The 24,871-nt window shown below is 45.9% G+C and overlaps 17 non-coding genes and 1 pseudogene across 17 annotated transcripts; all 18 read right to left on the bottom strand.

The window, feature by feature from the left end:
- Positions 1 to 1,651: 1,651 nt before the first annotated feature.
- On the bottom strand, positions 1,652 to 1,729 carry LOC141151049 (U2 spliceosomal RNA; annotated as a pseudogene).
- Positions 1,730 to 2,844: 1,115 nt separating this feature from the next.
- On the bottom strand, positions 2,845 to 3,035 carry LOC141275521 (U2 spliceosomal RNA). The gene has a single exon (XR_012323758.1). It is a non-coding gene; the product is annotated as a U2 spliceosomal RNA (small nuclear RNA).
- Positions 3,036 to 4,150: 1,115 nt separating this feature from the next.
- Positions 4,151 to 4,341, bottom strand: LOC141275519 (U2 spliceosomal RNA). The gene has a single exon (XR_012323756.1). It is a non-coding gene; the product is annotated as a U2 spliceosomal RNA (small nuclear RNA).
- A 1,115-nt stretch (positions 4,342 to 5,456) lies between these two features.
- LOC141149566 (U2 spliceosomal RNA) lies at positions 5,457 to 5,647 on the bottom strand. Its single transcript, XR_012245857.1, has one exon. It is a non-coding gene; the product is annotated as a U2 spliceosomal RNA (small nuclear RNA).
- Positions 5,648 to 6,762: 1,115 nt separating this feature from the next.
- LOC141275518 (U2 spliceosomal RNA) lies at positions 6,763 to 6,953 on the bottom strand. The gene has a single exon (XR_012323755.1). It is a non-coding gene; the product is annotated as a U2 spliceosomal RNA (small nuclear RNA).
- A 1,115-nt stretch (positions 6,954 to 8,068) lies between these two features.
- On the bottom strand, positions 8,069 to 8,259 carry LOC141149565 (U2 spliceosomal RNA). The gene has a single exon (XR_012245856.1). It is a non-coding gene; the product is annotated as a U2 spliceosomal RNA (small nuclear RNA).
- A 1,115-nt stretch (positions 8,260 to 9,374) lies between these two features.
- LOC141275517 (U2 spliceosomal RNA) lies at positions 9,375 to 9,565 on the bottom strand. The gene has a single exon (XR_012323754.1). It is a non-coding gene; the product is annotated as a U2 spliceosomal RNA (small nuclear RNA).
- Positions 9,566 to 10,680: 1,115 nt separating this feature from the next.
- On the bottom strand, positions 10,681 to 10,871 carry LOC141275516 (U2 spliceosomal RNA). The gene has a single exon (XR_012323753.1). It is a non-coding gene; the product is annotated as a U2 spliceosomal RNA (small nuclear RNA).
- Positions 10,872 to 11,986: 1,115 nt separating this feature from the next.
- LOC141275515 (U2 spliceosomal RNA) lies at positions 11,987 to 12,177 on the bottom strand. Its single transcript, XR_012323752.1, has one exon. It is a non-coding gene; the product is annotated as a U2 spliceosomal RNA (small nuclear RNA).
- A 1,115-nt stretch (positions 12,178 to 13,292) lies between these two features.
- On the bottom strand, positions 13,293 to 13,483 carry LOC141149563 (U2 spliceosomal RNA). Its single transcript, XR_012245854.1, has one exon. It is a non-coding gene; the product is annotated as a U2 spliceosomal RNA (small nuclear RNA).
- Positions 13,484 to 14,598: 1,115 nt separating this feature from the next.
- LOC141275513 (U2 spliceosomal RNA) lies at positions 14,599 to 14,789 on the bottom strand. Its single transcript, XR_012323750.1, has one exon. It is a non-coding gene; the product is annotated as a U2 spliceosomal RNA (small nuclear RNA).
- A 1,115-nt stretch (positions 14,790 to 15,904) lies between these two features.
- Positions 15,905 to 16,095, bottom strand: LOC141275512 (U2 spliceosomal RNA). Its single transcript, XR_012323749.1, has one exon. It is a non-coding gene; the product is annotated as a U2 spliceosomal RNA (small nuclear RNA).
- Positions 16,096 to 17,213: 1,118 nt separating this feature from the next.
- Positions 17,214 to 17,404, bottom strand: LOC141149617 (U2 spliceosomal RNA). Its single transcript, XR_012245909.1, has one exon. It is a non-coding gene; the product is annotated as a U2 spliceosomal RNA (small nuclear RNA).
- Positions 17,405 to 18,519: 1,115 nt separating this feature from the next.
- On the bottom strand, positions 18,520 to 18,710 carry LOC141275511 (U2 spliceosomal RNA). The gene has a single exon (XR_012323748.1). It is a non-coding gene; the product is annotated as a U2 spliceosomal RNA (small nuclear RNA).
- A 1,118-nt stretch (positions 18,711 to 19,828) lies between these two features.
- LOC141149616 (U2 spliceosomal RNA) lies at positions 19,829 to 20,019 on the bottom strand. Its single transcript, XR_012245908.1, has one exon. It is a non-coding gene; the product is annotated as a U2 spliceosomal RNA (small nuclear RNA).
- Positions 20,020 to 21,134: 1,115 nt separating this feature from the next.
- On the bottom strand, positions 21,135 to 21,325 carry LOC141275510 (U2 spliceosomal RNA). Its single transcript, XR_012323747.1, has one exon. It is a non-coding gene; the product is annotated as a U2 spliceosomal RNA (small nuclear RNA).
- A 1,115-nt stretch (positions 21,326 to 22,440) lies between these two features.
- On the bottom strand, positions 22,441 to 22,631 carry LOC141275509 (U2 spliceosomal RNA). The gene has a single exon (XR_012323746.1). It is a non-coding gene; the product is annotated as a U2 spliceosomal RNA (small nuclear RNA).
- A 1,115-nt stretch (positions 22,632 to 23,746) lies between these two features.
- Positions 23,747 to 23,937, bottom strand: LOC141275507 (U2 spliceosomal RNA). Its single transcript, XR_012323744.1, has one exon. It is a non-coding gene; the product is annotated as a U2 spliceosomal RNA (small nuclear RNA).
- Positions 23,938 to 24,871: the final 934 nt, after the last annotated feature.

Here is a 24,871-nt window from a genome sequence, read left to right as displayed (position 1 = left end):
CTTCTTTTTGGAGGATTCAGTAGCAGGGCTGTCCTCCACCTTCCTCTTTCCCCGGGTTGGAACTGGGGAGACAAGAAGGGGAAAATCCTCCTCGGAATAGATAGCGGCGGGTGGAGGAAAGGTTAATTCCACCGCTACCATGGTCTGGGGAGGGAGAGTGGCTGCCGGGGCAGGGGAAAGGACACCTGCTGAGGAGTAGGGGAAGGAGGAAGAGGAAGTGGAATCCTCAGCAGGGGTGGCCGGGGTGGGGGGGGATTGGACGGGGGTGGCAGGGGGAGGGATCGAGAGAGGGGTGACAGAACTCTTACCCTCCTTTGACTTTTTCTTCTGCTTCGGAGCTGCTGGGACCGTCGCTGGGGCTTTGGCCACCGACTCCTTGACCGCTTTGGCCTTGGTCGTCTCGGCCTTGGCCGCTGGGGCCTTGGTCGTCGCGTCCTTGACCTTCACAGGCCTGGTCGTCGGGGCCTTGTCCTCCGTAGCTGGGGTCGTCGCAACCACCGATGCCCAGGATCTCTCACGCCTGGGGCAATCCTTGTACAGATGAGCCGCCAGCCCACACAGGTTGCAGGACGTCTTCTTCGGGCAGTCCTTCGAGCTGTGTCCCGTCACTCGACAAATCCTGCAGGCATCCTCCTTGCAGTCCTTCATCTCGTGGCCGTTCTTGCCGCATCTCCTGCAGTTCCGCGGCATGTCCGGGTAATAGATGAGGCCGTAGGAGTTGCCCAGGGAGAATGTCGGGGGCAGGTGCCGAAGTCCGTCTGAGTACGCCAGGTCCCTGTGAAGTCTAACGGTCACTGACCACTTACCTGTCCAGAAGCCGAGTCCATTCAGGATGTGAGAGGGTTCCTTCACAACCAAACAGAAGCGTCTCAGGAAGGTACAGATGTCTTGGCCTGGGGTGTGCGGGTTGCGCATGGAGACCGTGATCCTCCTTTCATCCCTCTGGATAGGGCAGCTACCTGTAAAGGCAGAGAAAGAATTATCCGGTCCTTTTGCGCTTACCATTTCCCAGAACCTCCTGCAGGTGTTCACAGTGGCGAAGGTGACGAAGAAGATCCCCGTCAAGAAGGTCTGGATGCTGAGGGTGTCCGACCTGGAGAAGCCTCGATCCAGCAGCATCTTCTGGCAGAACACGTCCGAGGACATGTCCGGCACCCTCCCATCCACTTCCTTCAGCTTCAGGGCCACCGTCTGCCGCATCCATGGCTCCAGGGCTGGAGCTTCGTGGCGGGGCTTCTGGGGTCCCTTCTGCTGGCCCGTCGTGGAGGCAGAGTCCTTGGGGTCAGAATCGGCTCCTGGCTGGGCCCTCCTGGCTGTCCCCAGCTCCAGGCTCTTCTTTTCGGCCTTCCTCGCAGCGCTTGCCATGGCTTTCCTCCTGCAGTTACTTCTTGGAGCTGGATCTGGAACTCTTCCCGGAATGGGTGGAGCTATGCAGATTCTTCTCCCGTCGTGTTCTGGACAAATTCCCCGAAAGGTCTTTGTCTCGATGATTTTCTTCCTCGAAGATTCCACAGGACAGCCCGATTCTTCTCCGAGTCTTCGTCTTCTTCTGGATTCTTTAGAGCTTCTTCCTCCCACCGATATCCGCCTTCGTTCTCCGATGTCAGCTGGGATCCGAAGCTCTTCTCCTTCCGAGTTCGATCGCTCTCGTCAAGTGTAGATCGTAGCTCTTGTGTTCTTAAAAGAACAGATACTACACTTGATCTTAGCCAAAAGGCCGAGAAGCGATAACCAGAATTGGTTTCAAACTACGGAGCCACCCAAGGATCCTGAAAAGTCCATTTGTGGAGATGAGCTCCTGGACTCCCGTTAAGAAGACATGTTGTCAACCTCTAGATCCCTTACATGCCTGCACTTTTCGGCTTGCTGCTGCTGCAATCCACGCGTTTTAGATCTGCATAACTCCACCTCTTTAAACACAGCACCTTCACCCCCTGCTCTTCCCACCCGCCTCAACACCGTTGGAAGGGAGGAGAACCAATTAAGGCGGGGGGTGGGGTGGAACGAGCAGCTGTCTACCCTTAGCAGGAGGGCTCCTGATTACATACCTCTCCTGCTGCTGCTGCTGCTGGCTGTCCAGCAGCAGACTGAAGGTGGCTGCTGCTGTGCACAGGTATATAAAGGCTCAGAGCCTATTATGACACGCGCAGCCAGCGTTCCATTGCCACATTCCATCTACTGCAGGCAGGATACCTGGCTGGCTGAATGTCGCTGAGAAGCTCACAGAGACCGCCATAAGCAACAGTTTAACAGAATGCCACAGACTAATCAACCAAACTTTTTGGGTTGGGTTCTCTTTTATAGTCTGCAGGCATTAAATGAAAGAAGTCAGTGTTCCAGCAGAAGGAGACAACGTTTCAGAAAAGGCATTGTAGCAAACCAAAAAAGAAATTTTAAGCACAGCAGAGTAACCAGCGCACATACCTGTTAGCTCAGGTGAGTTTAAAAGGCTGCTGTTGATAACAAGGGCATTTGCTAAATAGATGGTGTGTGTGCAACAATATACTGAAAGGTCAATTATATTGTGCAGCTTATCTCACCACCTGTAGTTATTTAGGTGAAAGCTCCAAAATGCTTGCCTAATATGTCTGTTTATCCAAAAGGAAGTAAAAAGGGAGAGCTAGAAAGATAGCATTGCATCACATTACATGGCAATGCAATGCACAGTTGCTGAAGTTGAACCAAAATGAGCTTGTAATCTGGCTTCTGCAACTTTGAACATGAAAAATCCAATGAGGAGAAGAAAAGCAAAGCCAAAGAGTCCATCCTAAAATCCGACAAACAAGCAAAATGAACAAAAAACATTGAATTCAATTCTTTCTGATTTTAGAAACTGCATTAAAGAAGGGGTGCACCGGTCCTGGAGATACTGCAATACCAGGTCAATGCGTGGAGTGGACAGAGCAAGCTCTTTTTCCATCTCCCTGTTCTAAAAATCCATTTAATATATGGTCCCCAGATAGGGGACGTATCAGATATTAAACTGATAAGAACAGATACTACACTTGATCTTAGCCAAAAGGCCGAGAAGCGATAACCAGAATTGGTTTCAAACTACGGAGCCACCCAAGGATCCTGAAAAGTCCATTTGTGGAGATGAGCTCCTGGACTCCTGTTAAGAAGACATGTTGTCAACCTCTAGATCCCTTACATGCCTGCACTTTTCGGCTTGCTGCTGCTGCAATCCACGCGTTTTAGATCTGCATAACTCCACCTCTTTAAACACAGCACCTTCACCCCCTGCTGTTCCCACCCGCCTCAACACCGTTGGAAGGGAGGAGAACCAATTAAGGCGGGGGGTGGGGTGGAACGAGCAGCTGTCTACCCTTAGCAGGAGGGCTCCTGATTACATACCTCTCCTGCTGCTGCTGCTGCTGGCTGTCCAGCAGCAGACTGAAGGTGGCTGCTGCTGTGCACAGGTATATAAAGGCTCAGAGCCTATTATGACACGCGCAGCCAGCGTTCCATTGCCACATTCCATCTACTGCAGGCAGGATACCTGGCTGGCTGAATGTCGCTGAGAAGCTCACAGAGACCGCCATAAGCAACAGTTTAACAGAATGCCACAGACTAATCAACCAAACTTTTTGGGTTGGGTTCTCTTTTGTAGTCTGCAGGCATTAAATGAAAGAAGTCAGTGTTCCAGCAGAAGGAGACAACGTTTTAGAAAAGGCATTGTAGCAAACCAAAAAAGAAATTTTAAGCGCAGCAGAGTAACCAGCGCACATACCTGTTAGCTCAGGTGAGTTTAAAAGGCTGCTGTTGATAACAAGGGCATTTGCTAAATAGATGGTGTGTGTGCAACAATATACTGAAAGGTCAATTATATTGTGCAGCTTATCTCACCACCTGTAGTTATTTAGGTGAAAGCTCCAAAATGCTTGCCTAATATGTCTGTTTATCCAAAAGGAAGTAAAAAGGGAGAACTAGAAAGATAGCATTGCATCACATTACATGGCAATGCAATGCACAGTTGCTGAAGTTGAACCAAAATGAGCTTGTAATCTGGCTTCTGCAACTTTGAACATGAAAAATCCAATGAGGAGAAGAAAAGCAAAGCCAAAGAGTCCATCCCAAAATCCGACAAACAAGCAAAATGAACAAAAAACATTGAATTCAATTCTTTCTGATTTTAGAAACTGCATTAAAGAAGGGGTGCACCGGTCCTGGAGATACTGCAATACCAGGTCAATGCGTGGAGTGGACAGAGCAAGCTCTTTTTCCATCTCCCTGTTCTAAAAATCCATTTAATATATGGTCCCCAGATAGGGGACGTATCAGATATTAAACTGATAAGAACAGATACTACACTTGATCTTAGCCAAAAGGCCGAGAAGCGATAACCAGAATTGGTTTCAAACTACGGAGCCACCCAAGGATCCTGAAAAGTCCATTTGTGGAGATGAGCTCCTGGACTCCCGTTAAGAAGACATGTTGTCAACCTCTAGATCCCTTACATGCCTGCACTTTTCGGCTTGCTGCTGCTGCAATCCACGCGTTTTAGATCTGCATAACTCCACCTCTTTAAACACAGCACCTTCACCCCCTGCTGTTCCCACCCGCCTCAACACCGTTAGAAGGGAGGAGAACCAATTAAGGCGGGGGGTGGGGTGGAACGAGCAGCTGTCTACCCTTAGCAGGAGGGCTCCTGATTACATACCTCTCCTGCTGCTGCTGCTGCTGGCTGTCCAGCAGCAGACTGAAGGTGGCTGCTGCTGTGCACAGGTATATAAAGGCTCAGAGCCTATTATGACACGCGCAGCCAGCGTTCCATTGCCACATTCCATCTACTGCAGGCAGGATACCTGGCTGGCTGAATGTCGCTGAGAAGCTCACAGAGACCGCCATAAGCAACAGTTTAACAGAATGCCACAGACTAATCAACCAAACTTTTTGGGTTGGGTTCTCTTTTATAGTCTGCAGGCATTAAATGAAAGAAGTCAGTGTTCCAGCAGAAGGAGACAACGTTTCAGAAAAGGCATTGTAGCAAACCAAAAAAGAAATTTTAAGCGCAGCAGAGTAACCAGCGCACATACCTGTTAGCTCAGGTGAGTTTAAAAGGCTGCTGTTGATAACAAGGGCATTTGCTAAATAGATGGTGTGTGTGCAACAATGTTCTGAAAGGTCAATTATATTGTGCAGCTTATCTCACCACCTGTAGTTATTTAGGTGAAAGCTCCAAAATGCTTGCCTAATATGTCTGTTTATCCAAAAGGAAGTAAAAAGGGAGAGCTAGAAAGATAGCATTGCATCACATTACATGGCAATGCAATGCACAGTTGCTGAAGTTGAACCAAAATGAGCTTGTAATCTGGCTTCTGCAACTTTGAACATGAAAAATCCAATGAGGAGAAGAAAAGCAAAGCCAAAGAGTCCATCCCAAAATCCGACAAACAAGCAAAATGAACAAAAAACATTGAATTCAATTCTTTCTGATTTTAGAAACTGCATTAAAGAAGGGGTGCACCAGTCCTGGAGATACTGCAATACCAGGTCAATGCGTGGAGTGGACAGAGCAAGCTCTTTTTCCATCTCCCTGTTCTAAAAATCCATTTAATATATGGTCCCCAGATAGGGGACGTATCAGATATTAAACTGATAAGAACAGATACTACACTTGATCTTAGCCAAAAGGCCGAGAAGCGATAACCAGAATTGGTTTCAAACTACGGAGCCACCCAAGGATCCTGAAAAGTCCATTTGTGGAGATGAGCTCCTGGACTCCCGTTAAGAAGACATGTTGTCAACCTCTAGATCCCTTACATGCCTGCACTTTTCGGCTTGCTGCTGCTGCAATCCACGCGTTTTAGATCTGCATAACTCCACCTCTTTAAACACAGCACCTTCACCCCCTGCTGTTCCCACCCGCCTCAACACCGTTGGAAGGGAGGAGAACCAATTAAGGCGGGGGGTGGGGTGGAACGAGCAGCTGTCTACCTTTAGCAGGAGGGCTCCTGATTACATACCTCTCCTGCTGCTGCTGCTGCTGGCTGTGCAGCAGCAGACTGAAGGTGGCTGCTGCTGTGCACAGGTATATAAAGGCTCAGAGCCTATTATGACACGCGCAGCCAGCGTTCCATTGCCACATTCCATCTACTGCAGGCAGGATACCTGGCTGGCTGAATGTCGCTGAGAAGCTCACAGAGACCGCCATAAGCAACAGTTTAACAGAATGCCACAGACTAATCAACCAAACTTTTTGGGTTGGGTTCTCTTTTGTTGTCTGCAGGCATTAAATGAAAGAAGTCAGTGTTCCAGCAGAAGGAGACAACGTTTCAGAAAAGGCATTGTAGCAAACCAAAAAAGAAATTTTAAGCGCAGCAGAGTAACCAGCGCACATACCTGTTAGCTCAGGTGAGTTTAAAAGGCTGCTGTTGATAACAAGGGCATTTGCTAAATAGATGGTGTGTGTGCAACAATATACTGAAAGGTCAATTATATTGTGCAGCTTATCTCACCACCTGTAGTTATTTAGGTGAAAGCTCCAAAATGCTTGCCTAATATGTCTGTTTATCCAAAAGGAAGTAAAAAGGGAGAGCTAGAAAGATAGCATTGCATCACATTACATGGCAATGCAATGCACAGTTGCTGAAGTTGAACCAAAATGAGCTTGTAATCTGGCTTCTGCAACTTTGAACATGAAAAATCCAATGAGGAGAAGAAAAGCAAAGCCAAAGAGTCCATCCCAAAATCCGACAAACAAGCAAAATGAACAAAAAACATTGAATTCAATTCTTTCTGATTTTAGAAACTGCATTAAAGAAGGGGTGCACCGGTCCTGGAGATACTGCAATACCAGGTCAATGCGTGGAGTGGACAGAGCAAGCTCTTTTTCCATCTCCCTGTTCTAAAAATCCATTTAATATATGGTCCCCAGATAGGGGACGTATCAGATATTAAACTGATAAGAACAGATACTACACTTGATCTTAGCCAAAAGGCCGAGAAGCGATAACCAGAATTGGTTTCAAACTACGGAGCCACCCAAGGATCCTGAAAAGTCCATTTGTGGAGATGAGCTCCTGGACTCCCGTTAAGAAGACATGTTGTCAACCTCTAGATCCCTTACATGCCTGCACTTTTCGGCTTGCTGCTGCTGCAATCCACGCGTTTTAGATCTGCATAACTCCACCTCTTTAAACACAGCACCTTCACCCCCTGCTGTTCCCACCCGCCTCAACACCGTTGGAAGGGAGGAGAACCAATTAAGGCGGGGGGTGGGGTGGAACGAGCAGCTGTCTACCCTTAGCAGGAGGGCTCCTGATTACATACCTCTCCTGCTGCTGCTGCTGCTGGCTGTCCAGCAGCAGACTGAAGGTGGCTGCTGCTGTGCACAGGTATATAAAGGCTCAGAGCCTATTATGACACGCGCAGCCAGCGTTCCATTGCCACATTCCATCTACTGCAGGCAGGATACCTGGCTGGCTGAATGTCGCTGAGAAGCTCACAGAGACCGCCATAAGCAACAGTTTAACAGAATGCCACAGACTAATCAACCAAACTTTTTGGGTTGGGTTCTCTTTTATAGTCTGCAGGCATTAAATGAAAGAAGTCAGTGTTCCAGCAGAAGGAGACAACGTTTCAGAAAAGGCATTGTAGCAAACCAAAAAAGAAATTTTAAGCACAGCAGAGTAACCAGCGCACATACCTGTTAGCTCAGGTGAGTTTAAAAGGCTGCTGTTGATAACAAGGGCATTTGCTAAATAGATGGTGTGTGTGCAACAATATACTGAAAGGTCAATTATATTGTGCAGCTTATCTCACCACCTGTAGTTATTTAGGTGAAAGCTCCAAAATGCTTGCCTAATATGTCTGTTTATCCAAAAGGAAGTAAAAAGGGAGAGCTAGAAAGATAGCATTGCATCACATTACATGGCAATGCAATGCACAGTTGCTGAAGTTGAACCAAAATGAGCTTGTAATCTGGCTTCTGCAACTTTGAACATGAAAAATCCAATGAGGAGAAGAAAAGCAAAGCCAAAGAGTCCATCCCAAAATCCGACAAACAAGCAAAATGAACAAAAAACATTGAATTCAATTCTTTCTGATTTTAGAAACTGCATTAAAGAAGGGGTGCACCAGTCCTGGAGATACTGCAATACCAGGTCAATGCGTGGAGTGGACAGAGCAAGCTCTTTTTCCATCTCCCTGTTCTAAAAATCCATTTAATATATGGTCCCCAGATAGGGGACGTATCAGATATTAAACTGATAAGAACAGATACTACACTTGATCTTAGCCAAAAGGCCGAGAAGCGATAACCAGAATTGGTTTCAAACTACGGAGCCACCCAAGGATCCTGAAAAGTCCATTTGTGGAGATGAGCTCCTGGACTCCCGTTAAGAAGACATGTTGTCAACCTCTAGATCCCTTACATGCCTGCACTTTTCGGCTTGCTGCTGCTGCAATCCACGCGTTTTAGATCTGCATAACTCCACCTCTTTAAACACAGCACCTTCACCCCCTGCTGTTCCCACCCGCCTCAACACCGTTGGAAGGGAGGAGAACCAATTAAGGCGGGGGGTGGGGTGGAACGAGCAGCTGTCTACCTTTAGCAGGAGGGCTCCTGATTACATACCTCTCCTGCTGCTGCTGCTGCTGGCTGTGCAGCAGCAGACTGAAGGTGGCTGCTGCTGTGCACAGGTATATAAAGGCTCAGAGCCTATTATGACACGCGCAGCCAGCGTTCCATTGCCACATTCCATCTACTGCAGGCAGGATACCTGGCTGGCTGAATGTCGCTGAGAAGCTCACAGAGACCGCCATAAGCAACAGTTTAACAGAATGCCACAGACTAATCAACCAAACTTTTTGGGTTGGGTTCTCTTTTGTTGTCTGCAGGCATTAAATGAAAGAAGTCAGTGTTCCAGCAGAAGGAGACAACGTTTCAGAAAAGGCATTGTAGCAAACCAAAAAAGAAATTTTAAGCGCAGCAGAGTAACCAGCGCACATACCTGTTAGCTCAGGTGAGTTTAAAAGGCTGCTGTTGATAACAAGGGCATTTGCTAAATAGATGGTGTGTGTGCAACAATATACTGAAAGGTCAATTATATTGTGCAGCTTATCTCACCACCTGTAGTTATTTAGGTGAAAGCTCCAAAATGCTTGCCTAATATGTCTGTTTATCCAAAAGGAAGTAAAAAGGGAGAGCTAGAAAGATAGCATTGCATCACATTACATGGCAATGCAATGCACAGTTGCTGAAGTTGAACCAAAATGAGCTTGTAATCTGGCTTCTGCAACTTTGAACATGAAAAATCCAATGAGGAGAAGAAAAGCAAAGCCAAAGAGTCCATCCCAAAATCCGACAAACAAGCAAAATGAACAAAAAACATTGAATTCAATTCTTTCTGATTTTAGAAACTGCATTAAAGAAGGGGTGCACCGGTCCTGGAGATACTGCAATACCAGGTCAATGCGTGGAGTGGACAGAGCAAGCTCTTTTTCCATCTCCCTGTTCTAAAAATCCATTTAATATATGGTCCCCAGATAGGGGACGTATCAGATATTAAACTGATAAGAACAGATACTACACTTGATCTTAGCCAAAAGGCCGAGAAGCGATAACCAGAATTGGTTTCAAACTACGGAGCCACCCAAGGATCCTGAAAAGTCCATTTGTGGAGATGAGCTCCTGGACTCCCGTTAAGAAGACATGTTGTCAACCTCTAGATCCCTTACATGCCTGCACTTTTCGGCTTGCTGCTGCTGCAATCCACGCGTTTTAGATCTGCATAACTCCACCTCTTTAAACACAGCACCTTCACCCCCTGCTGTTCCCACCCGCCTCAACACCGTTGGAAGGGAGGAGAACCAATTAAGGCGGGGGGTGGGGTGGAACGAGCAGCTGTCTACCCTTAGCAGGAGGGCTCCTGATTACATACCTCTCCTGCTGCTGCTGCTGCTGGCTGTCCAGCAGCAGACTGAAGGTGGCTGCTGCTGTGCACAGGTATATAAAGGCTCAGAGCCTATTATGACACGCGCAGCCAGCGTTCCATTGCCACATTCCATCTACTGCAGGCAGGATACCTGGCTGGCTGAATGTCGCTGAGAAGCTCACAGAGACCGCCATAAGCAACAGTTTAACAGAATGCCACAGACTAATCAACCAAACTTTTTGGGTTGGGTTCTCTTTTATAGTCTGCAGGCATTAAATGAAAGAAGTCAGTGTTCCAGCAGAAGGAGACAACGTTTCAGAAAAGGCATTGTAGCAAACCAAAAAAGAAATTTTAAGCACAGCAGAGTAACCAGCGCACATACCTGTTAGCTCAGGTGAGTTTAAAAGGCTGCTGTTGATAACAAGGGCATTTGCTAAATAGATGGTGTGTGTGCAACAATATACTGAAAGGTCAATTATATTGTGCAGCTTATCTCACCACCTGTAGTTATTTAGGTGAAAGCTCCAAAATGCTTGCCTAATATGTCTGTTTATCCAAAAGGAAGTAAAAAGGGAGAGCTAGAAAGATAGCATTGCATCACATTACATGGCAATGCAATGCACAGTTGCTGAAGTTGAACCAAAATGAGCTTGCAATCTGGCTTCTGCAACTTTGAACATGAAAAATCCAATGAGGAGAAGAAAAGCAAAGCCAAAGAGTCCATCCTAAAATCCGACAAACAAGCAAAATGAACAAAAAACATTGAATTCAATTCTTTCTGATTTTAGAAACTGCATTAAAGAAGGGGTGCACCGGTCCTGGAGATACTGCAATACCAGGTCAATGCGTGGAGTGGACAGAGCAAGCTCTTTTTCCATCTCCCTGTTCTAAAAATCCATTTAATATATGGTCCCCAGATAGGGGACGTATCAGATATTAAACTGATAAGAACAGATACTACACTTGATCTTAGCCAAAAGGCCGAGAAGCGATAACCAGAATTGGTTTCAAACTACGGAGCCACCCAAGGATCCTGAAAAGTCCATTTGTGGAGATGAGCTCCTGGACTCCTGTTAAGAAGACATGTTGTCAACCTCTAGATCCCTTACATGCCTGCACTTTTCGGCTTGCTGCTGCTGCAATCCACGCGTTTTAGATCTGCATAACTCCACCTCTTTAAACACAGCACCTTCACCCCCTGCTGTTCCCACCTGCCTCAACACCGTTGGAAGGGAGGAGAACCAATTAAGGCGGGGGGTGGGGTGGAACGAGCAGCTGTCTACCCTTAGCAGGAGGGCTCCTGATTACATACCTCTCCTGCTGCTGCTGCTGCTGGCTGTCCAGCAGCAGACTGAAGGTGGCTGCTGCTGTGCACAGGTATATAAAGGCTCAGAGCCTATTATGACACGCGCAGCCAGCGTTCCATTGCCACATTCCATCTACTGCAGGCAGGATACCTGGCTGGCTGAATGTCGCTGAGAAGCTCACAGAGACCGCCATAAGCAACAGTTTAACAGAATGCCACAGACTAATCAACCAAACTTTTTGGGTTGGGTTCTCTTTTGTAGTCTGCAGGCATTAAATGAAAGAAGTCAGTGTTCCAGCAGAAGGAGACAACGTTTCAGAAAAGGCATTGTAGCAAACCAAAAAAGAAATTTTAAGCGCAGCAGAGTAACCAGCGCACATACCTGTTAGCTCAGGTGAGTTTAAAAGGCTGCTGTTGATAACAAGGGCATTTGCTAAATAGATGGTGTGTGTGCAACAATATACTGAAAGGTCAATTATATTGTGCAGCTTATCTCACCACCTGTAGTTATTTAGGTGAAAGCTCCAAAATGCTTGCCTAATATGTCTGTTTATCCAAAAGGAAGTAAAAAGGGAGAGCTAGAAAGATAGCATTGCATCACATTACATGGCAATGCAATGCACAGTTGCTGAAGTTGAACCAAAATGAGCTTGTAATCTGGCTTCTGCAACTTTGAACATGAAAAATCCAATGAGGAGAAGAAAAGCAAAGCCAAAGAGTCCATCCCAAAATCCGACAAACAAGCAAAATGAACAAAAAACATTGAATTCAATTCTTTCTGATTTTAGAAACTGCATTAAAGAAGGGGTGCACCGGTCCTGGAGATACTGCAATACCAGGTCAATGCGTGGAGTGGACAGAGCAAGCTCTTTTTCCATCTCCCTGTTCTAAAAATCCATTTAATATATGGTCCCCAGATAGGGGACGTATCAGATATTAAACTGATAAGAACAGATACTACACTTGATCTTAGCCAAAAGGCCGAGAAGCGATAACCAGAATTGGTTTCAAACTACGGAGCCACCCAAGGATCCTGAAAAGTCCATTTGTGGAGATGAGCTCCTGGACTCCCGTTAAGAAGACATGTTGTCAACCTCTAGATCCCTTACATGCCTGCACTTTTCGGCTTGCTGCTGCTGCAATCCACGCGTTTTAGATCTGCATAACTCCACCTCTTTAAACACAGCACCTTCACCCCCTGCTGTTCCCACCCGCCTCAACACCGTTAGAAGGGAGGAGAACCAATTAAGGCGGGGGGTGGGGTGGAACGAGCAGCTGTCTACCCTTAGCAGGAGGGCTCCTGATTACATACCTCTCCTGCTGCTGCTGCTGCTGGCTGTCCAGCAGCAGACTGAATGTGGCTGCTGCTGTGCACAGGTATATAAAGGCTCAGAGCCTATTATGACACGCGCAGCCAGCGTTCCATTGCCACATTCCATCTACTGCAGGCAGGATACCTGGCTGGCTGAATGTCGCTGAGAAGCTCACAGAGACCGCCATAAGCAACAGTTTAACAGAATGCCACAGACTAATCAACCAAACTTTTTGGGTTGGGTTCTCTTTTATAGTCTGCAGGCATTAAATGAAAGAAGTCAGTGTTCCAGCAGAAGGAGACAACGTTTCAGAAAAGGCATTGTAGCAAACCAAAAAAGAAATTTTAAGCGCAGCAGAGTAACCAGCGCACATACCTGTTAGCTCAGGTGAGTTTAAAAGGCTGCTGTTGATAACAAGGGCATTTGCTAAATAGATGGTGTGTGTGCAACAATATACTGAAAGGTCAATTATATTGTGCAGCTTATCTCACCACCTGTAGTTATTTAGGTGAAAGCTCCAAAATGCTTGCCTAATATGTCTGTTTATCCAAAAGGAAGTAAAAAGGGAGAGCTAGAAAGATAGCATTGCATCACATTACATGGCAATGCAATGCACAGTTGCTGAAGTTGAACCAAAATGAGCTTGTAATCTGGCTTCTGCAACTTTGAACATGAAAAATCCAATGAGGAGAAGAAAAGCAAAGCCAAAGAGTCCATCCCAAAATCCGACAAACAAGCAAAATGAACAAAAAACATTGAATTCAATTCTTTCTGATTTTAGAAACTGCATTAAAGAAGGGGTGCACCAGTCCTGGAGATACTGCAATACCAGGTCAATGCGTGGAGTGGACAGAGCAAGCTCTTTTTCCATCTCCCTGTTCTAAAAATCCATTTAATATATGGTCCCCAGATAGGGGACGTATCAGATATTAAACTGATAAGAACAGATACTACACTTGATCTTAGCCAAAAGGCCGAGAAGCGATAACCAGAATTGGTTTCAAACTACGGAGCCACCCAAGGATCCTGAAAAGTCCATTTGTGGAGATGAGCTCCTGGACTCCCGTTAAGAAGACATGTTGTCAACCTCTAGATCCCTTACATGCCTGCACTTTTCGGCTTGCTGCTGCTGCAATCCACGCGTTTTAGATCTGCATAACTCCACCTCTTTAAACACAGCACCTTCACCCCCTGCTGTTCCCACCCGCCTCAACACCGTTGGAAGGGAGGAGAACCAATTAAGGCGGGGGGTGGGGTGGAACGAGCAGCTGTCTACCTTTAGCAGGAGGGCTCCTGATTACATACCTCTCCTGCTGCTGCTGCTGCTGGCTGTCCAGCAGCAGACTGAAGGTGGCTGCTGCTGTGCACAGGTATATAAAGGCTCAGAGCCTATTATGACACGCGCAGCCAGCGTTCCATTGCCACATTCCATCTACTGCAGGCAGGATACCTGGCTGGCTGAATGTCGCTGAGAAGCTCACAGAGACCGCCATAAGCAACAGTTTAACAGAATGCCACAGACTAATCAACCAAACTTTTTGGGTTGGGTTCTCTTTTGTTGTCTGCAGGCATTAAATGAAAGAAGTCAGTGTTCCAGCAGAAGGAGACAACGTTTCAGAAAAGGCATTGTAGCAAACCAAAAAAGAAATTTTAAGCGCAGCAGAGTAACCAGCGCACATACCTGTTAGCTCAGGTGAGTTTAAAAGGCTGCTGTTGATAACAAGGGCATTTGCTAAATAGATGGTGTGTGTGCAACAATATACTGAAAGGTCAATTATATTGTGCAGCTTATCTCACCACCTGTAGTTATTTAGGTGAAAGCTCCAAAATGCTTGCCTAATATGTCTGTTTATCCAAAAGGAAGTAAAAAGGGAGAGCTAGAAAGATAGCATTGCATCACATTACATGGCAATGCAATGCACAGTTGCTGAAGTTGAACCAAAATGAGCTTGTAATCTGGCTTCTGCAACTTTGAACATGAAAAATCCAATGAGGAGAAGAAAAGCAAAGCCAAAGAGTCCATCCCAAAATCCGACAAACAAGCAAAATGAACAAAAAACATTGAATTCAATTCTTTCTGATTTTAGAAACTGCATTAAAGAAGGGGTGCACCGGTCCTGGAGATACTGCAATACCAGGTCAATGCGTGGAGTGGACAGAGCAAGCTCTTTTTCCATCTCCCTGTTCTAAAAATCCATTTAATATATGGTCCCCAGATAGGGGACGTATCAGATATTAAACTGATAAGAACAGATACTACACTTGATCTTAGCCAAAAGGCCGAGAAGCGATAACCAGAATTGGTTTCAAACTACGGAGCCACCCAAGGATCCTGAAAAGTCCATTTGTGGAGATGAGCTCCTGGACTCCCGTTAAGAAGACATGTTGTCAACCTCTAGATCCCTTACATGCCTGCACTTTTCGGCTTGCTGCTGCTGCAATCCACGCGTTTTAGATCTGCATAACTCCACCTCTTTAAACACAGCACCTTCACCCCCTGCTGTTCCCACCCGCCTCAACACCGTTGGAAGGGAGGAGAACCAATTAAGGCGGGGGGTGGGGTGGAACGAGCAGCTGTCTACCCTTAGCAGGAGGGCTCCTGATTACATACCTCTCCTGCTGCTGCTGCTGCTGGCTGTCCAGCAGCAGACTGAAGGTGGCTGCTGCTGTGCACAGGTATATAAAGGCTCAGAGCCTATTATGACACGCGCAGCCAGCGTTCCATTGCCACATTCCATCTACTGCAGGCAGGATACCTGGCTGGCTGAATGTCGCTGAGAAGCTCACAGAGACCGCCATAAGCAACAGTTTAACAGAATGCCACAGACTAATCAACCAAACTTTTTGGGTTGGGTTCTCTTTTATAGTCTGCAGGCATTAAATGAAAGAAGTCAGTGTTCCAGCAGAAGGAGACAACGTTTCAGAAAAGGCATTGTAGCAAACCAAAAAAGAAATTTTAAGCACAGCAGAGTAACCAGCGCACATACCTGTTAGCTCAGGTGAGTTTAAAAGGCTGCTGTTGATAACAAGGGCATTTGCTAAATAGATGGTGTGTGTGCAACAATATACTGAAAGGTCAATTATATTGTGCAGCTTATCTCACCACCTGTAGTTATTTAGGTGAAAGCTCCAAAATGCTTGCCTAATATGTCTGTTTATCCAAAAGGAAGTAAAAAGGGAGAGCTAGAAAGATAGCATTGCATCACATTACATGGCAATGCAATGCACAGTTGCTGAAGTTGAACCAAAATGAGCTTGTAATCTGGCTTCTGCAACTTTGAACATGAAAAATCCAATGAGGAGAAGAAAAGCAAAGCCAAAGAGTCCATCCCAAAATCCGACAAACAAGCAAAATGAACAAAAAACATTGAATTCAATTCTTTCTGATTTTAGAAACTGCATTAAAGAAGGGGTGCACCGGTCCTGGAGATACTGCAATACCAGGTCAATGCGTGGAGTGGACAGAGCAAGCTCTTTTTCCATCTCCCTGTTCTAAAAATCCATTTAATATATGGTCCCCAGATAGGGGACGTATCAGATATTAAACTGATAAGAACAGATACTACACTTGATCTTAGCCAAAAGGCCGAGAAGCGATAACCAGAATTGGTTTCAAACTACGGAGCCACCCAAGGATCCTGAAAAGTCCATTTGTGGAGATGAGCTCCTGGACTCCCGTTAAGAAGACATGTTGTCAACCTCTAGATCCCTTACATGCCTGCACTTTTCGGCTTGCTGCTGCTGCAATCCACGCGTTTTAGATCTGCATAACTCCACCTCTTTAAACACAGCACCTTCACCCCCTGCTGTTCCCACCCGCCTCAACACCGTTGGAAGGGAGGAGAACCAATTAAGGCGGGGGGTGGGGTGGAACGAGCAGCTGTCTACCCTTAGCAGGAGGGCTCCTGATTACATACCTCTCCTGCTGCTGCTGCTGCTGCTGGCTGTCCAGCAGCAGACTGAAGGTGGCTGCTGCTGTGCACAGGTATATAAAGGCTCAGAGCCTATTATGACACGCGCAGCCAGCGTTCCATTGCCACATTCCATCTACTGCAGGCAGGATACCTGGCTGGCTGAATGTCGCTGAGAAGCTCACAGAGACCGCCATAAGCAACAGTTTAACAGAATGCCACAGACTAATCAACCAAACTTTTTGGGTTGGGTTCTCTTTTATAGTCTGCAGGCATTAAATGAAAGAAGTCAGTGTTCCAGCAGAAGGAGACAACGTTTCAGAAAAGGCATTGTAGCAAACCAAAAAAGAAATTTTAAGCGCAGCAGAGTAACCAGCGCACATACCTGTTAGCTCAGGTGAGTTTAAAAGGCTGCTGTTGATAACAAGGGCATTTGCTAAATAGATGGTGTGTGTGCAACAATATACTGAAAGGTCAATTATATTGTGCAGCTTATCTCACCACCTGTAGTTATTTAGGTGAAAGCTCCAAAATGCTTGCCTAATATGTCTGTTTATCCAAAAGGAAGTAAAAAGGGAGAGCTAGAAAGATAGCATTGCATCACATTACATGGCAATGCAATGCACAGTTGCTGAAGTTGAACCAAAATGAGCTTGTAATCTGGCTTCTGCAACTTTGAACATGAAAAATCCAATGAGGAGAAGAAAAGCAAAGCCAAAGAGTCCATCCCAAAATCCGACAAACAAGCAAAATGAACAAAAAACATTGAATTCAATTCTTTCTGATTTTAGAAACTGCATTAAAGAAGGGGTGCACCGGTCCTGGAGATACTGCAATACCAGGTCAATGCGTGAAGTGGACAGAGCAAGCTCTTTTTCCATCTCCCTGTTCTAAAAATCCATTTAATATATGGTCCCCAGATAGGGGACGTATCAGATATTAAACTGATAAGAACAGATACTACACTTGATCTTAGCCAAAAGGCCGAGAAGCGATAACCAGAATTGGTTTCAAACTACGGAGCCACCCAAGGATCCTGAAAAGTCCATTTGTGGAGATGAGCTCCTGGACTCCCGTTAAGAAGACATGTTGTCAACCTCTAGATCCCTTACATGCCTGCACTTTTCGGCTTGCTGCTGCTGCAATCCACGCGTTTTAGATCTGCATAACTCCACCTCTTTAAACACAGCACCTTCACCCCCTGCTGTTCCCACCCGCCTCAACACCGTTGGAAGGGAGGAGAACCAATTAAGGCGGGGGGTGGGGTGGAACGAGCAGCTGTCTACCCTTAGCAGGAGGGCTCCTGATTACATACCTCTCCTGCTGCTGCTGCTGCTGGCTGTCCAGCAGCAGACTGAAGGTGGCTGCTGCTGTGCACAGGTATATAAAGGCTCAGAGCCTATTATGACACGCGCAGCCAGCGTTCCATTGCCACATTCCATCTACTGCAGGCAGGATACCTGGCTGGCTGAATGTCGCTGAGAAGCTCACAGAGACCGCCATAAGCAACAGTTTAACAGAATGCCACAGACTAATCAACCAAACTTTTTGGGTTGGGTTCTCTTTTATAGTCTGCAGGCATTAAATGAAAGAAGTCAGTGTTCCAGCAGAAGGAGACAACGTTTCAGAAAAGGCATTGTAGCAAACCAAAAAAGAAATTTTAAGCGCAGCAGAGTAACCAGCGCACATACCTGTTAGCTCAGGTGAGTTTAAAAGGCTGCTGTTGATAACAAGGGCATTTGCTAAATAGATGGTGTGTGTGCAACAATATACTGAAAGGTCAATTATATTGTGCAGCTTATCTCACCACCTGTAGTTATTTAGGTGAAAGCTCCAAAATGCTTGCCTAATATGTCTGTTTATCCAAAAGGAAGTAAAAAGGGAGAGCTAGAAAGATAGCATTGCATCACATTACATGGCAATGCAATGCACAGTTGCTGAAGTTGAACCAAAATGAGCTTGTAATCTGGCTTCTGCAACTTTGAACATGAAAAATCCAATGAGGAGAAGAAAAGCAAAGCCAAAGAGTCCATCCCAAAATCCGACAAACAAGCAAAATGAACAAAAAACATTGAATTCAATTCTTTCTGATTTTAGAAACTGCATTAAAGAAGGGGTGCACCGGTCCTGGAGATACTGCAATACCAGGTCAATGCGTGGAGTGGACAGAGCAAGCTCTTTTTCCATCTCCCTGTTCTAAAAATCCATTTAATATATGGTCCCCAGATAGGGGACGTATCAGATATTAAACTGATAAGAACAGATACTACACTTGATCTTAGCCAAAAGGCCGAGAAGCGATAACCAGAATTGGTTTCAAACTACGGAGCCACCCAAGGATCCTGAAAAGTCCATTTGTGGAGATGAGCTCCTGGACTCCCGTTAAGAAGACATGTTGTCAACCTCTAGATCCCTTACATGCCTGCACTTTTCGGCTTGCTGCTGCTGCAATCCACGCGTTTTAGATCTGCATAACTCCACCTCTTTAAACACAGCACCTTCACCCCCTGCTGTTCCCACCCGCCTCAACACCGTTGGAAGGGAGGAGAACCAATTAAGGCGGGGGGTGGGGTGGAACGAGCAGCTGTCTACCCTTAGCAGGAGGGCTCCTGATTACATACCTCTCCTGCTGCTGCTGCTGCTGCTGGCTGTCCAGCAGCAGACTGAAGGTGGCTGCTGCTGTGCACAGGTATATAAAGGCTCAGAGCCTATTATGACACGCGCAGCCAGCGTTCCATTGCCACATTCCATCTACTGCAGGCAGGATACCTGGCTGGCTGAATGTCGCTGAGAAGCTCACAGAGACCGCCATAAGCAACAGTTTAACAGAATGCCACAGACTAATCAACCAAACTTTTTGGGTTGGGTTCTCTTTTATAGTCTGCAGGCATTAAATGAAAGAAGTCAGTGTTCCAGCAGAAGGAGACAACGTTTCAGAAAAGGCATTGTAGCAAACCAAAAAAGAAATTTTAAGCGCAGCAGAGTAACCAGCGCACATACCTGTTAGCTCAGGTGAGTTTAAAAGGCTGCTGTTGATAACAAGGGCATTTGCTAAATAGATGGTGTGTGTGCAACAATATACTGAAAGGTCAATTATATTGTGCAGCTTATCTCACCACCTGTAGTTATTTAGGTGAAAGCTCCAAAATGCTTGCCTAATATGTCTGTTTATCCAAAAGGAAGTAAAAAGGGAGAGCTAGAAAGATAGCATTGCATCACATTACATGGCAATGCAATGCACAGTTGCTGAAGTTGAACCAAAATGAGCTTGTAATCTGGCTTCTGCAACTTTGAACATGAAAAATCCAATGAGGAGAAGAAAAGCAAAGCCAAAGAGTCCATCCCAAAATCCGACAAACAAGCAAAATGAACAAAAAACATTGAATTCAATTCTTTCTGATTTTAGAAACTGCATTAAAGAAGGGGTGCACCGGTCCTGGAGATACTGCAATACCAGGTCAATGCGTGAAGTGGACAGAGCAAGCTCTTTTTCCATCTCCCTGTTCTAAAAATCCATTTAATATATGGTCCCCAGATAGGGGACGTATCAGATATTAAACTGATAAGAACAGATACTACACTTGATCTTAGCCAAAAGGCCGAGAAGCGATAACCAGAATTGGTTTCAAACTACGGAGCCACCCAAGGATCCTGAAAAGTCCATTTGTGGAGATGAGCTCCTGGACTCCCGTTAAGAAGACATGTTGTCAACCTCTAGATCCCTTACATGCCTGCACTTTTCGGCTTGCTGCTGCTGCAATCCACGCGTTTTAGATCTGCATAACTCCACCTCTTTAAACACAGCACCTTCACCCCCTGCTGTTCCCACCCGCCTCAACACCGTTGGAAGGGAGGAGAACCAATTAAGGCGGGGGGTGGGGTGGAACGAGCAGCTGTCTACCCTTAGCAGGAGGGCTCCTGATTACATACCTCTCCTGCTGCTGCTGCTGCTGGCTGTCCAGCAGCAGACTGAAGGTGGCTGCTGCTGTGCACAGGTATATAAAGGCTCAGAGCCTATTATGACACGCGCAGCCAGCGTTCCATTGCCACATTCCATCTACTGCAGGCAGGATACCTGGCTGGCTGAATGTCGCTGAGAAGCTCACAGAGACCGCCATAAGCAACAGTTTAACAGAATGCCACAGACTAATCAACCAAACTTTTTGGGTTGGGTTCTCTTTTATAGTCTGCAGGCATTAAATGAAAGAAGTCAGTGTTCCAGCAGAAGGAGACAACGTTTCAGAAAAGGCATTGTAGCAAACCAAAAAAGAAATTTTAAGCGCAGCAGAGTAACCAGCGCACATACCTGTTAGCTCAGGTGAGTTTAAAAGGCTGCTGTTGATAACAAGGGCATTTGCTAAATAGATGGTGTGTGTGCAACAATATACTGAAAGGTCAATTATATTGTGCAGCTTATCTCACCACCTGTAGTTATTTAGGTGAAAGCTCCAAAATGCTTGCCTAATATGTCTGTTTATCCAAAAGGAAGTAAAAAGGGAGAGCTAGAAAGATAGCATTGCATCACATTACATGGCAATGCAATGCACAGTTGCTGAAGTTGAACCAAAATGAGCTTGTAATCTGGCTTCTGCAACTTTGAACATGAAAAATCCAATGAGGAGAAGAAAAGCAAAGCCAAAGAGTCCATCCCAAAATCCGACAAACAAGCAAAATGAACAAAAAACATTGAATTCAATTCTTTCTGATTTTAGAAACTGCATTAAAGAAGGGGTGCACCGGTCCTGGAGATACTGCAATACCAGGTCAATGCGTGGAGTGGACAGAGCAAGCTCTTTTTCCATCTCCCTGTTCTAAAAATCCATTTAATATATGGTCCCCAGATAGGGGACGTATCAGATATTAAACTGATAAGAACAGATACTACACTTGATCTTAGCCAAAAGGCCGAGAAGCGATAACCAGAATTGGTTTCAAACTACGGAGCCACCCAAGGATCCTGAAAAGTCCATTTGTGGAGATGAGCTCCTGGACTCCCGTTAAGAAGACATGTTGTCAACCTCTAGATCCCTTACATGCCTGCACTTTTCGGCTTGCTGCTGCTGCAATCCACGCGTTTTAGATCTGCATAACTCCACCTCTTTAAACACAGCACCTTCACCCCCTGCTGTTCCCACCCGCCTCAACACCGTTGGAAGGGAGGAGAACCAATTAAGGCGGGGGGTGGGGTGGAACGAGCAGCTGTCTACCCTTAGCAGGAGGGCTCCTGATTACATACCTCTCCTGCTGCTGCTGCTGCTGGCTGTCCAGCAGCAGACTGAAGGTGGCTGCTGCTGTGCACAGGTATATAAAGGCTCAGAGCCTATTATGACACGCGCAGCCAGCGTTCCATTGCCACATTCCATCTACTGCAGGCAGGATACCTGGCTGGCTGAATGTCGCTGAGAAGCTCACAGAGACCGCCATAAGCAACAGTTTAACAGAATGCCACAGACTAATCAACCAAACTTTTTGGGTTGGGTTCTCTTTTATAGTCTGCAGGCATTAAATGAAAGAAGTCAGTGTTCCAGCAGAAGGAGACAACGTTTCAGAAAAGGCATTGTAGCAAACCAAAAAAGAAATTTTAAGCGCAGCAGAGTAACCAGCGCACATACCTGTTAGCTCAGGTGAGTTTAAAAGGCTGCTGTTGATAACAAGGGCATTTGCTAAATAGATGGTGTGTGTGCAACAATATACTGAAAGGTCAATTATATTGTGCAGCTTATCTCACCACCTGTAGTTATTTAGGTGAAAGCTCCAAAATGCTTGCCTAATATGTCTGTTTATCCAAAAGGAAGTAAAAAGGGAGAGCTAGAAAGATAGCATTGCATCACATTACATGGCAATGCAATGCACAGTTGCTGAAGTTGAACCAAAATGAGCTTGTAATCTGGCTTCTGCAACTTTGAACATGAAAAATCCAATGAGGAGAAGAAAAGCAAAGCCAAAGAGTCCATCCCAAAATCCGACAAACAAGCAAAATGAACAAAAAACATTGAATTCAATTCTTTCTGATTTTAGAAACTGCATTAAAGAAGGGGTGCACCGGTCCTGGAGATACTGCAATACCAGGTCAATGCGTGGAGTGGACAGAGCAAGCTCTTTTTCCATCTCCCTGTTCTAAAAATCCATTTAATATATGGTCCCCAGATAGGGGACGTATCAGATATTAAACTGATAAGAACAGATACTACACTTGATCTTAGCCAAAAGGCCGAGAAGCGATAACCAGAATTGGTTTCAAACTACGGAGCCACCCAAGGATCCTGAAAAGTCCATTTGTGGAGATGAGCTCCTGGACTCCCGTTAAGAAGACATGTTGTCAACCTCTAGATCCCTTACATGCCTGCACTTTTCGGCTTGCTGCTGCTGCAATCCACGCGTTTTAGATCTGCATAACTCCACCTCTTTAAACACAGCACCTTCACCCCCTGCTGTTCCCACCCGCCTCAACACCGTTGGAAGGGAGGAGAACCAATTAAGGCGGGGGGTGGGGTGGAACGAGCAGCTGTCTACCCTTAGCAGGAGGGCTCCTGATTACATACCTCTCCTGCTGCTGCTGCTGCTGGCTGTCCAGCAGCAGACTGAAGGTGGCTGCTGCTGTGCACAGGTATATAAAGGCTCAGAGCCTATTATGACACGCGCAGCCAGCGTTCCATTGCCACATTCCATCTACTGCAGGCAGGATACCTGGCTGGCTGAATGTCGCTGAGAAGCTCACAGAGACCGCCATAAGCAACAGTTTAACAGAATGCCACAGACTAATCAACCAAACTTTTTGGGTTGGGTTCTCTTTTATAGTCTGCAGGCATTAAATGAAAGAAGTCAGTGTTCCAGCAGAAGGAGACAACGTTTCAGAAAAGGCATTGTAGCAAACCAAAAAAGAAATTTTAAGCGCAGCAGAGTAACCAGCGCACATACCTGTTAGCTCAGGTGAGTTTAAAAGGCTGCTGTTGATAACAAGGGCATTTGCTAAATAGATGGTGTGTGTGCAACAATATACTGAAAGGTCAATTATATTGTGCAGCTTATCTCACCACCTGTAGTTATTTAGGTGAAAGCTCCAAAATGCTTGCCTAATATGTCTGTTTATCCAAAAGGAAGTAAAAAGGGAGAGCTAGAAAGATAGCATTGCATCACATTACATGGCAATGCAATGCACAGTTGCTGAAGTTGAACCAAAATGAGCTTGTAATCTGGCTTCTGCAACTTTGAACATGAAAAATCCAATGAGGAGAAGAAAAGCAAAGCCAAAGAGTCCATCCCAAAATCCGACAAACAAGCAAAATGAACAAAAAACATTGAATTCAATTCTTTCTGATTTTAGAAACTGCATTAAAGAAGGGGTGCACCGGTCCTGGAGATACTGCAATACCAGGTCAATGCGTGGAGTGGACAGAGCAAGCTCTTTTTCCATCTCCCTGTTCTAAAAATCCATTTAATATATGGTCCCCAGATAGGGGACGTATCAGATATTAAACTGATAAGAACAGATACTACACTTGATCTTAGCCAAAAGGCCGAGAAGCGATAACCAGAATTGGTTTCAAACTACGGAGCCACCCAAGGATCCTGAAAAGTCCATTTGTGGAGATGAGCTCCTGGACTCCCGTTAAGAAGACATGTTGTCAACCTCTAGATCCCTTACATGCCTGCACTTTTCGGCTTGCTGCTGCTGCAATCCACGCGTTTTAGATCTGCATAACTCCACCTCTTTAAACACAGCACCTTCACCCCCTGCTGTTCCCACCCGCCTCAACACCGTTGGAAGGGAGGAGAACCAATTAAGGCGGGGGGTGGGGTGGAACGAGCAGCTGTCTACCCTTAGCAGGAGGGCTCCTGATTACATACCTCTCCTGCTGCTGCTGCTGCTGGCTGTCCAGCAGCAGACTGAAGGTGGCTGCTGCTGTGCACAGGTATATAAAGGCTCAGAGCCTATTATGACAAGCGCAGCCAGCGTTCCATTGCCACATTCCATCTACTGCAGGCAGGATACCTGGCTGGCTGAATGTCGCTGAGAAGCTCACAGAGACCGCCATAAGCAACAGTTTAACAGAATGCCACAGACTAATCAACCAAACTTTTTGGGTTGGGTTCTCTTTTATAGTCTGCAGGCATTAAATGAAAGAAGTCAGTGTTCCAGCAGAAGGAGACAACGTTTCAGAAAAGGCATTGTAGCAAACCAAAAAAGAAATTTTAAGCGCAGCAGAGTAACCAGCGCACATACCTGTTAGCTCAGGTGAGTTTAAAAGGCTGCTGTTGATAACAAGGGCATTTGCTAAATAGATGGTGTGTGTGCAACAATATACTGAAAGGTCAATTATATTGTGCAGCTTATCTCACCACCTGTAGTTATTTAGGTGAAAGCTCCAAAATGCTTGCCTAATATGTCTGTTTATCCAAAAGGAAGTAAAAAGGGAGAGCTAGAAAGATAGCATTGCATCACATTACATGGCAATGCAATGC

The sequence above is a fragment of the Phyllobates terribilis genome, unplaced genomic scaffold (genome assembly GCF_046119375.1).
Source record: "Phyllobates terribilis strain yellow unplaced genomic scaffold, ASM4611937v1 Scaffold_5__5_contigs__length_657084704, whole genome shotgun sequence".
Lineage (NCBI taxonomy): Eukaryota > Metazoa > Chordata > Amphibia > Anura > Dendrobatidae > Phyllobates > Phyllobates terribilis.
This window is presented reverse-complemented; position numbering and strand designations above follow the sequence as displayed.